Genomic DNA, 8,438 nt, shown 5'->3' on the forward strand with positions numbered 1-8,438 from the left:
CAGTTTTATGTGTCCCCTATCACAGTCTCTTCCAGCCTTTCTTCATAATTTTCAGGTCGGTGGAGAAAACATTTCCAGAAAAATCATACATGTTGAAGGGAATATATGGTGGAATCATATGTGTTAGAGGGAATATAAAGCGGTCACTTGAAAATCTTCTCCTGTGTGACCAGCTGACTCTTGCTAAGGTTGTGTGAGAATGCAAATAAAGAAGCAGCCCTGCCTTAAGCTCAGGTGTTTCATAAGGCAGATCGATCGATAGATTCAATTGGATCTGAATCAGGATTCTAATATTAATCTTTTCAACTTCACAGAGAGGAGAAAACTAGAAAAGCACAATGAAGAAGGTAGCGGCTGTTCATTTGTAAGGACTTTGAAAACAAGCAAACAGACAACAAGCAAAACCAGATTTACCTTTCCATAAATCCAAGGTAATCTGCTTTTCTCTAGTATCTTTGTAATGAATTCTCATTAGTTTACAGATGGGGTTGTGGCATTTAAGTGGATAGTGATAAATGCCCTCATTTATCTTTCTTTACTCCTTTGACAGATGCCCACAATGTCCCTAAGATGTTCTTATTTTTGAACTTCATATGACTGAAATATTTATTAACTTTCAGTCTTTCATATAATGTTGTAAAGTCAATTAAGGAATTATTTATTAGAACAATACACTGACTAATGTGAACGAAACATTTTTAGAAAATTGACTTTGTGAGTTAAATGGGAGGAGAGACTTTGTTAAGGCTTTATTCTGAGGAGACCCTCCAGGTTTTATTCACATCAGCATAAACATGGGGTAAGCACAGTGCCAGGTAGTTTATGGGTCTGTAGAACATGCTCTCCAAAAGGATTTCCAAAAAGGAGGAACTCTTGATATACTTATCTGTCATGAATGTAGAAAAGTTGGAATAGTTGTTGAGTTTTATCTCTTTTGCATAAGAAACACGTGAAAGTCTTTGGGAGTTTTTCAGAGCCAATTAATTTAATCAGTCCTTATCACTCCCAATTCTGAGCCTTTTAAGGAATTGGTTTGAGCAGTTGTCTCTGCTAACTTGATATTAACAGTGCTGTCCTTTCTAGTTCCATAAAATAGTTTAGGACTATAGCCACATTCTAGACATGTATTTTACAGGCTTTCTGAAAACTCTGTCATCAAAATGTAGGTATGTTCCTGTGGGAACTTAAGGAATGGACAGTGTCATGCTACTGTAAAGAAACAGATTTTGACAGTGACAATCCATAACTAATTTGAAGGAATCTTACCAATTAGTTTGAACTCAAGGCTGGCCTGCCCTAAAATTATTTTGCTATGAAAAGAAATGTGTTTTTCTTCTTAAAATCACATTTAACCTTTATTCTTTTTTAGAAAAGAACATCAACTGCTTTTTCTCAGAAAAGCAGAAAAAGCTGTAACACGGTCACCATTTAAATGCATTATATTTGAAGTGCTGTTACAACAAGAAGAGCTGTCCATGTGCAGAAAACAAATTAGCAAATGTGAATCCATTCCAATTCTTTATTCTGTTGTCAAAAAAAGCAATATCTAGGTAAAACTGTATCCCTGTTTCTGGAGTACTCTTGACTTCACTGATTACATTGCAGATATCAATGAAAAAAACTCCAAAGTAAACCATATCACGTATTTTTAACACATGATCCATAAAAAGTGTAGAAGGGGAAAACTATTATTCATATTGACTTCACACGGGAGGGGAATAATGTATGTAAAAAGATAGATACTGAGACCACGCAGTCCTTTTCCAAGCATTTAAAGGACAATATGGCCTTCTGACAAAGACATTTTTTCTGTTTTCTTTAAACTTTACTTAAATACATACAGCAAGAGAAGTGGATTTGATACTGCCATATGCAAAAATTGACAAGACAGTAAAATAAGTGCGAAGCTCACTGCAGCCAGAATAATGACATCTTATTCTGACTACATATTAGCATTTTTATGCCCACTTTGCAAAAGATGTAAAATAGCAGGTACAGGGTGACTCAGGCATCAGAGCTATTTCCCAATTAGCTGCCTTTATTAATTCCATGAACCAAGAGCCTGTCTCATTCTACTGAAGGGAATTTTCAGTAGGGGTTTGCTCTGATACACTTACTCTAATGGTAACTTTTAAACAATCAAAACACATATTTTTCAGTTCTTTTAAGGTACATACCATCTAATTGCTCCATGAAGAGCTTTTTGTAATCTAAACTTTCCCCGGCTTGAGGGCCTTTCTTCTTGACCTGCTATTTTCTGAGACTAAATAATTCCCTTCTTTCATTTGTGCTGTCAGTTTGATAGTATCTATAAAGCCTGCTTGTTTCTCTCTTGAGTATTCACTATGCTAGATAGTACAAAATATGTATTATATGTCCTCCACGTAACACAAATTTATTTTACAGGTGGTTGTGATTTAACTTCAGCCGGAAACTCAGCCCCATAGAGCTGCTCACTCAGTCCTCTACCAGCACCATGGGGTGGAGAATCAGGAGGGTAAGAGTGAGAAAAGCCATTGGTTGAGATAAGGACAATTTAATAGGCAAAGCAAAAGCCACGTGCGCAAGCAAAACAGAACAAGGAATTAATTCACCACTTCCCATGGGCAGGCAGGTGTTCATCCATCCCAAGGAAGCTGGGCTCCATCACATGTAAGAGTGACTCAGGAAGACAAAAGCCATAGCCCCAAATGTCCCCACCTTCCTTCTTCCCCCAGCTCTATACGCCGAGCATGGTGCCATACGGTGTGGGACATCCTTTGGGCAGCTGGGGTCAGCTCTCCTGGCTGTGTCCCCTCCAAACTCCTTGTCCACACCCAGCCGGCTCACTGGTGGAGTGGTGTGAGAAATAGAAAAAGCCTTGACACTGTGCAAGCCCTGCTTAGCAGCAGCTAAAATACCCCTGTGTTATCAACACCATTTCCAGCACAAATCCAAAGTATAGCCCATACCAGTTACTGTGAAGATTAACTCTACCCCAGCCAAAACAAGCACTGAGGCCTAGGTTCTAGGCCTGTTGCCCTGGACCTTTTTTGTTGTTGTTGTTCTTTTTGTCAGTGCACTAACTTTTACGCAGTGTGGATTGGAAGTGCCCGTAATTCCAGGTGTGGCTGCTGCCTGAGCTATGCATAATCATCTAAACTCAAGATTTGCATATAATACTCCTCCTTGACATATCAACCTTTATCAATTAATATCAATTAATACCTTTGAACTTTATGGTAGTGGAGCTGCACTGCAAATCTTATTTGGTTTCTTACTGTTCAAGGGGAGCCTATTGATGAAGGAATAGGCTGCACAGCCTGCTCCAGCTGCACAAGGAGCCATGCTCATGGGCTCTTGTCCTGCTGGGGGACTTCAACAATTGCAACATCTGGGAAAGAAGCAGAGGGAGCTGTAGGAAATCCAGCAGACCCTGGGAATGCAGGGAGGATGACTTCCTAAGCCAGGTAATAGACATCCCTACCAGAGGGGATCTGATGGTCACCAACAGAAGCAAACCACCTGGGGACATCAAGATTGGAGTCAGCCTGTGTAGCAGTGATCACAAACAGGTGGAGTTTGCAGTCCTGAGGGATATTGGTCCGGCAAAGAGACAGGACCCTGAACTTCAGGAAAGCAAAATTCCAGCTCTTCAAGGAGAATGTCAATAGATTCCCCTGGGAAACTGCCCTCAGAGAAAAGGGAGCAGATCAGAGCTCCTTAAAAATGCTTTCCCCTAGAGCATAAGAGCCAGCGATCCCCAGGTGTAGGAAATCAGGGAAGGAAGGCAAGAGACCAGCATGGCTGAGTCTTGGGACTTGCTGGTCAGGCTAAAGGGCAAGAAGGAAATGCACAGACAGGGGAGGCAGGCACAAGTATCCTGGAAAGAGTAAAGGGATGTTGCTCAGTTGTGTAGGGGTAGGGTCAGGAAGGCCCAGGTGCATCTGGAGCTGAATTTGGCAAGCGATGCACAGAGCAGAAGAGCTTCTACAGGTATGTCAGCCAGAAAAGGAAGATCAGAGAAGGCGTACACACACTGAGATAAACAATGCTGGCAAATTGGTAACAGGGAATGAGAAGAAGGCAATGTTTTTTGCTTCTGTCTTCAATGGCAACCTCTGTTCCCACACCTCTTACCCTTCTTGGAGGGTACTGCAAGGGAAAATCAGGTTTGGAACCACCTGAGGAACTTGAGGATTCATGGGTCTATGAGACCTGATGAGATGCATCCCAGAGTTCTGAGGGAATTGGCTGATGTATTTGCCAAGCCACTCTTCATGGTGTTTGAAAAGTCATGGCAGTCAAGTGAGGTCCCAGGTGACGGAAAAAATGGAAGCATTGTACCTTGAGAACCCTGGGAATTAGCAAGCTGTCATGCTTACCTCTGTACCTGGGGAGATCACACAACAGATCTTCCCAGAAGCTACACTAAGGCACATGGAAGACAGGTCTCTTCCAACCCAAAGTATTTTATGATTCTATGAAAAATACCACAATATGGAAGATGGTCAGCCCTGGCCTGTATGTATGCAATGTATGCACTGTTTCTAACTACTCTGTCTCTGGTACTTCCTGCAAACCTGGTGCTGAGATCCAGGCCTTGCCAAAACTGGAGAGCAGTGGCTACTTCTCCACTTACCCCATCTACATCTGCAAGCTCTGCAGAGAGCAAACCAGGCATTTCTGATTAAAGTATTTCCAAAGAGCATGACTGGAAATTACATTAAAACATTTACATTAACACTTGCACACCACATTAGAAAGGATATAATTCATCCACCAATTAAAAATATTTTACCAGACTTTTAAAAAGGAAGCCATGCTTTAGACGCTGCAGAGAGATTTCTTCTCCCAGAAGACCACAGTATGGACACCAACACAGGAAAATTCTCACAAACATCTTTCCTACACTGTAACCACTAAGGGTGATACCCTGGGTAATTGTTGGGTTTTTTTCTGTTGTTGTAAGGCATTCTAGCTACCTGCATATTTTCAAACCATAGAAACATGAAGTGACGCAAGATCTTTCACTGCTGGCTCATCAGGAGATCAAGGTGTTCCCCTCAGGCACTGAGCAGTGTTTCTGTAAGAGCCTTTACTTCTGTGTCACTGCAGTTCTTTCCACAGAACCCTTTCTGGAAGCCCATTTAGAAACCACTGCTTGAAGGGCAGGTATGCTTACCTATCTCAACAGACCTCCAGTACATCTGGCCCTCCAGTAGCTATTTAATCTTCAGGACCTCAGGAGGTAGGAGTTGAGCTGTTTCAGAGCAGATTTCCCCACTGTCTTTGTTAATCTCATTATTGTGTGCTAAGGTCCAAGGATCTTTTACAGCCCAACCTGAAATTTCTGTAGCATGCACTCAGCTCAGTGCCCTCTCTAACACAGAGGCACAGGGAACAGAAATACGCAACAAATTATTGATATTTGTTACTGATAGTGTGTTTATGGGGCTGCTGCCAGTCCCTTTACAGTCTGCTACAGATGCAAACCAAGCCTGCTGCTATTATCTTTGTCAGTCCAGAGAAAGTGCAACAGCACCAGTCAGTTTTTCTAACCCACTGGGGCAAAAGGATGGGTACTAAATCTGTCTCTACCCAGGGATGGATGATGGTATTCTACAATCTGCTGCAGAAAATGTTGTGGCCCCATAGGTGGTGATGTTAAAGATTTCCCCCTACACTGAGTAGGGCGAGAGCTGCAGCTACAAATAGCAGCTGAGGCAAACAAGTCCAATTAAACGGTAATTCAGTGAGGAATAAAGAGCCATGACTTACTGAGTTTCCATTTTGGTAAAAGAAAAAAAAATACAACTTCCAAATATATCAGATCTACTTACATTATTTCATTATTAGTAATTAGGATACTCTGGCAAAGCAGACCAAGCCTTTATTAGCTGAAGCAGCAGTTTGGCAGTGGCTGGAGTTTTATTGCTCATTGATTAAGCAATAGATACAAGCCGAACCAGTAGCCTCATGTGAAGGGTATTAGAGCTGATGCCTGGCAGATTTGTGTGAAGACTTATAGCCACGGGACAGATAGATCTATATATATTGCCCAGGGTAAAGCTGCATGAATGACTCTGAAAGGAGAAGGTTGCTGCATCATGGCAAATAATTGTTAATTTATCTTTGCGTGAAATCATTTTGCACCTCACTTTTGTGGGAGGGTTTGTTTAAGAATATTCCTTTTCAGTGCAAAGATGGGGTTAAGTGCTGCCTTTTGTCTGGAAAAATGGACAGTCATTCAGTGAACTTTGGAGGAAAACCTTTCCTTTCTGTGTTAATCTCAGCTCTGACAGAAATATTGAGCAGGGACCTGAGGAAACATCTTGCTATGGATGCTGACACCCAGTCCTGCACCCACTGGCTGCACAGCACCTAGAGAGAAACTCTAAAAAAAACAGTCTTGATGTCCCCAGATGTCATCCTTGCCCCACTGCCTAGAAATAACATTTTTGTAGAGGAGCTGGAAGAAGAAAACATTTGTTCCTGGTCTGGTGCAGACATACTTATTTAAACCTCTGACGAAGATGAATTTTCAGTGATATGTCTGTTCTGGCATCGCTGTGGCTGAGGTGCAAACATTTTATTGCTGACACTGCTGTGAGAGAACTAATCTGCAAAATAGAGCATCCTAAGCCACAGCAGCTCTTTGCCTCTGGGAACGTGAGTCAGGGTGCTTAGATTGCACTGGTTTCTATTAATTGCCTGCTTAGCTCCAAAGAGCCAGACGTGTCTATTTAATTTAAAATTACATTTTTACAAACTTAAAATAGAATAAAATATAGGTTATAACAAGAGTTACCCAAAAACTCATTGGACTTCATTTCCCTCTGTTGCACTGCGATGTGAGAATGAAATTATGGAGCCACATACATAAAAGGGCTTCTCCTGAACATTTCTTTTGCCCAGCATTCAGACCTTGTATTTGACATGAATGTCATGGCCTTTACTGAACAAATCTTTCCCAAAAAGTTCAGGCTATGTCTTGCACAGGTTTAAAATTAAATTATAACAAACACTTCATAAATTAGTAAGCTTACACTGTGTCCTGCCTTTTTTTCCTAAGAAAAGCCAGGAAAGCAAATACCCATTTAGATGTAAAAGTGGGTTTGAGATAGCTACAGGAGAGATTTCCTAGGCAAACAAAGGCATCTTCTTCATTTGTGGTCAGTTAATTTTCCTTTCATATAAACACCATAGTTAGGGTCAGCTATAGCAGAAAACAGTTATTGAAATTGGCTTTGTTTTTCGGAGAATGTGTGATCTTGGTCAGTGACACCCAGGACTTTTATTTCGTGCTGCAAAAGCAGCCTGGATGGAAGCTGACGGGGGAGGTAGAAAGCAGATATTTTCCCCAGTTCTGGTTTGTTGGTTATTGCATGACATGACAATCAGCAGATCCCATTTTGCCTTATGATTTCAAAGTGAAATTTTCCTTGAGTGGAACCTAAACTGTGCTTGAGTGTAATGAATGACCTTTTCAAACACAGGCATAAGAACTTCACACTGCAACAAAGAGCCTCCCATGAGCTGTTAAGAGATGCAGTTGTTGAAACCAAACACTGGAAGCAATTTTTAAATGCCCAAAGATGGGTTATTCAAACTTTAACAGCCCAGCTTTGCTGCAGTGTGGTGTAGACACTGAGTATTGCAGTGTGGTGTGAGAAGGAAGAATATTTCCCTGGAACAATCCCATCTCCTGGGCTGAACAGAGGCTCTCCAGTGCACTTGTTTTACAGCAATTTAGGGACTGAGCCTGAGAGCAGCACAAGCCCTGTTTAATTTTATTTCCTGAAGGCACAGACTGAAGCAATATTAGAAGCAGACTGCACTGGCCTGTAGAAAACTCACAGCGTTGGATTTTTTTTTCCCCTACTGCTTGCCAAAGCCTCTGACATCAACTTTACCCCAACAGGGAGCCAAAGGAAGGAGAGGGAGGTGCAATGGCAGATGGCAACCCACAAGGAGGCGAGAACTGCATACTGCACTTTGGCACTCCGTGACAAGGACAACTTTACAGTAACCTAGTTTGCTTATAAATTGAATGAGGATTATTTGCTATTTCCTCTCTCCTCCCTCATGTTCAGTCAGATCACTACAAGACAGGCAAAAATATATCTAATTAATTAATTGACTTAGCTCTGGCAAGCTGTATTTCTGGTACTGGGAGGACGTAAGTTTTTAATGTAGTTAAACCAGATGTTTTGATACGGTTTCAAGGTGTAGATGGGCTGGGGGACAAATTTGCCTACCCAGTAAAGCAGCAGTGAGTTTCTCTATTACCTGACCTGAATGCCCCAGAAATCTGCAGAAATTCAACAGAAGTTTTGCTATGCTTTCTGCTTGTCTTTGCCTTCAAACAAAAGCATGTTCAATGGAGACAGACAACAGGTACGGGAAAAGGAAATTTGACTTTCTTGGTGTTTTCTGAAAACTGGTTCTCCTGTCTA

General features: G+C 41.5%; 1 long non-coding RNA gene across 1 annotated transcript; it reads left to right on the top strand.

Annotated features, from left to right (window-relative positions):
* The first annotated feature begins 312 nt into the window (after window positions 1-312).
* Window positions 313-8,013, top strand: LOC120763181 (uncharacterized). Its single transcript, XR_005704035.1, has 3 exons — window positions 313-431; window positions 2,407-2,497; window positions 7,904-8,013. It is a non-coding gene; the product is annotated as an uncharacterized LOC120763181 (long non-coding RNA).
* The last annotated feature ends 425 nt before the right edge of the window (window positions 8,014-8,438 follow it).

The sequence above is a fragment of the Hirundo rustica genome, chromosome 1 (assembly GCF_015227805.2).
Source record: "Hirundo rustica isolate bHirRus1 chromosome 1, bHirRus1.pri.v3, whole genome shotgun sequence".
Taxonomy (NCBI): Eukaryota; Metazoa; Chordata; class Aves; order Passeriformes; family Hirundinidae; genus Hirundo; species Hirundo rustica.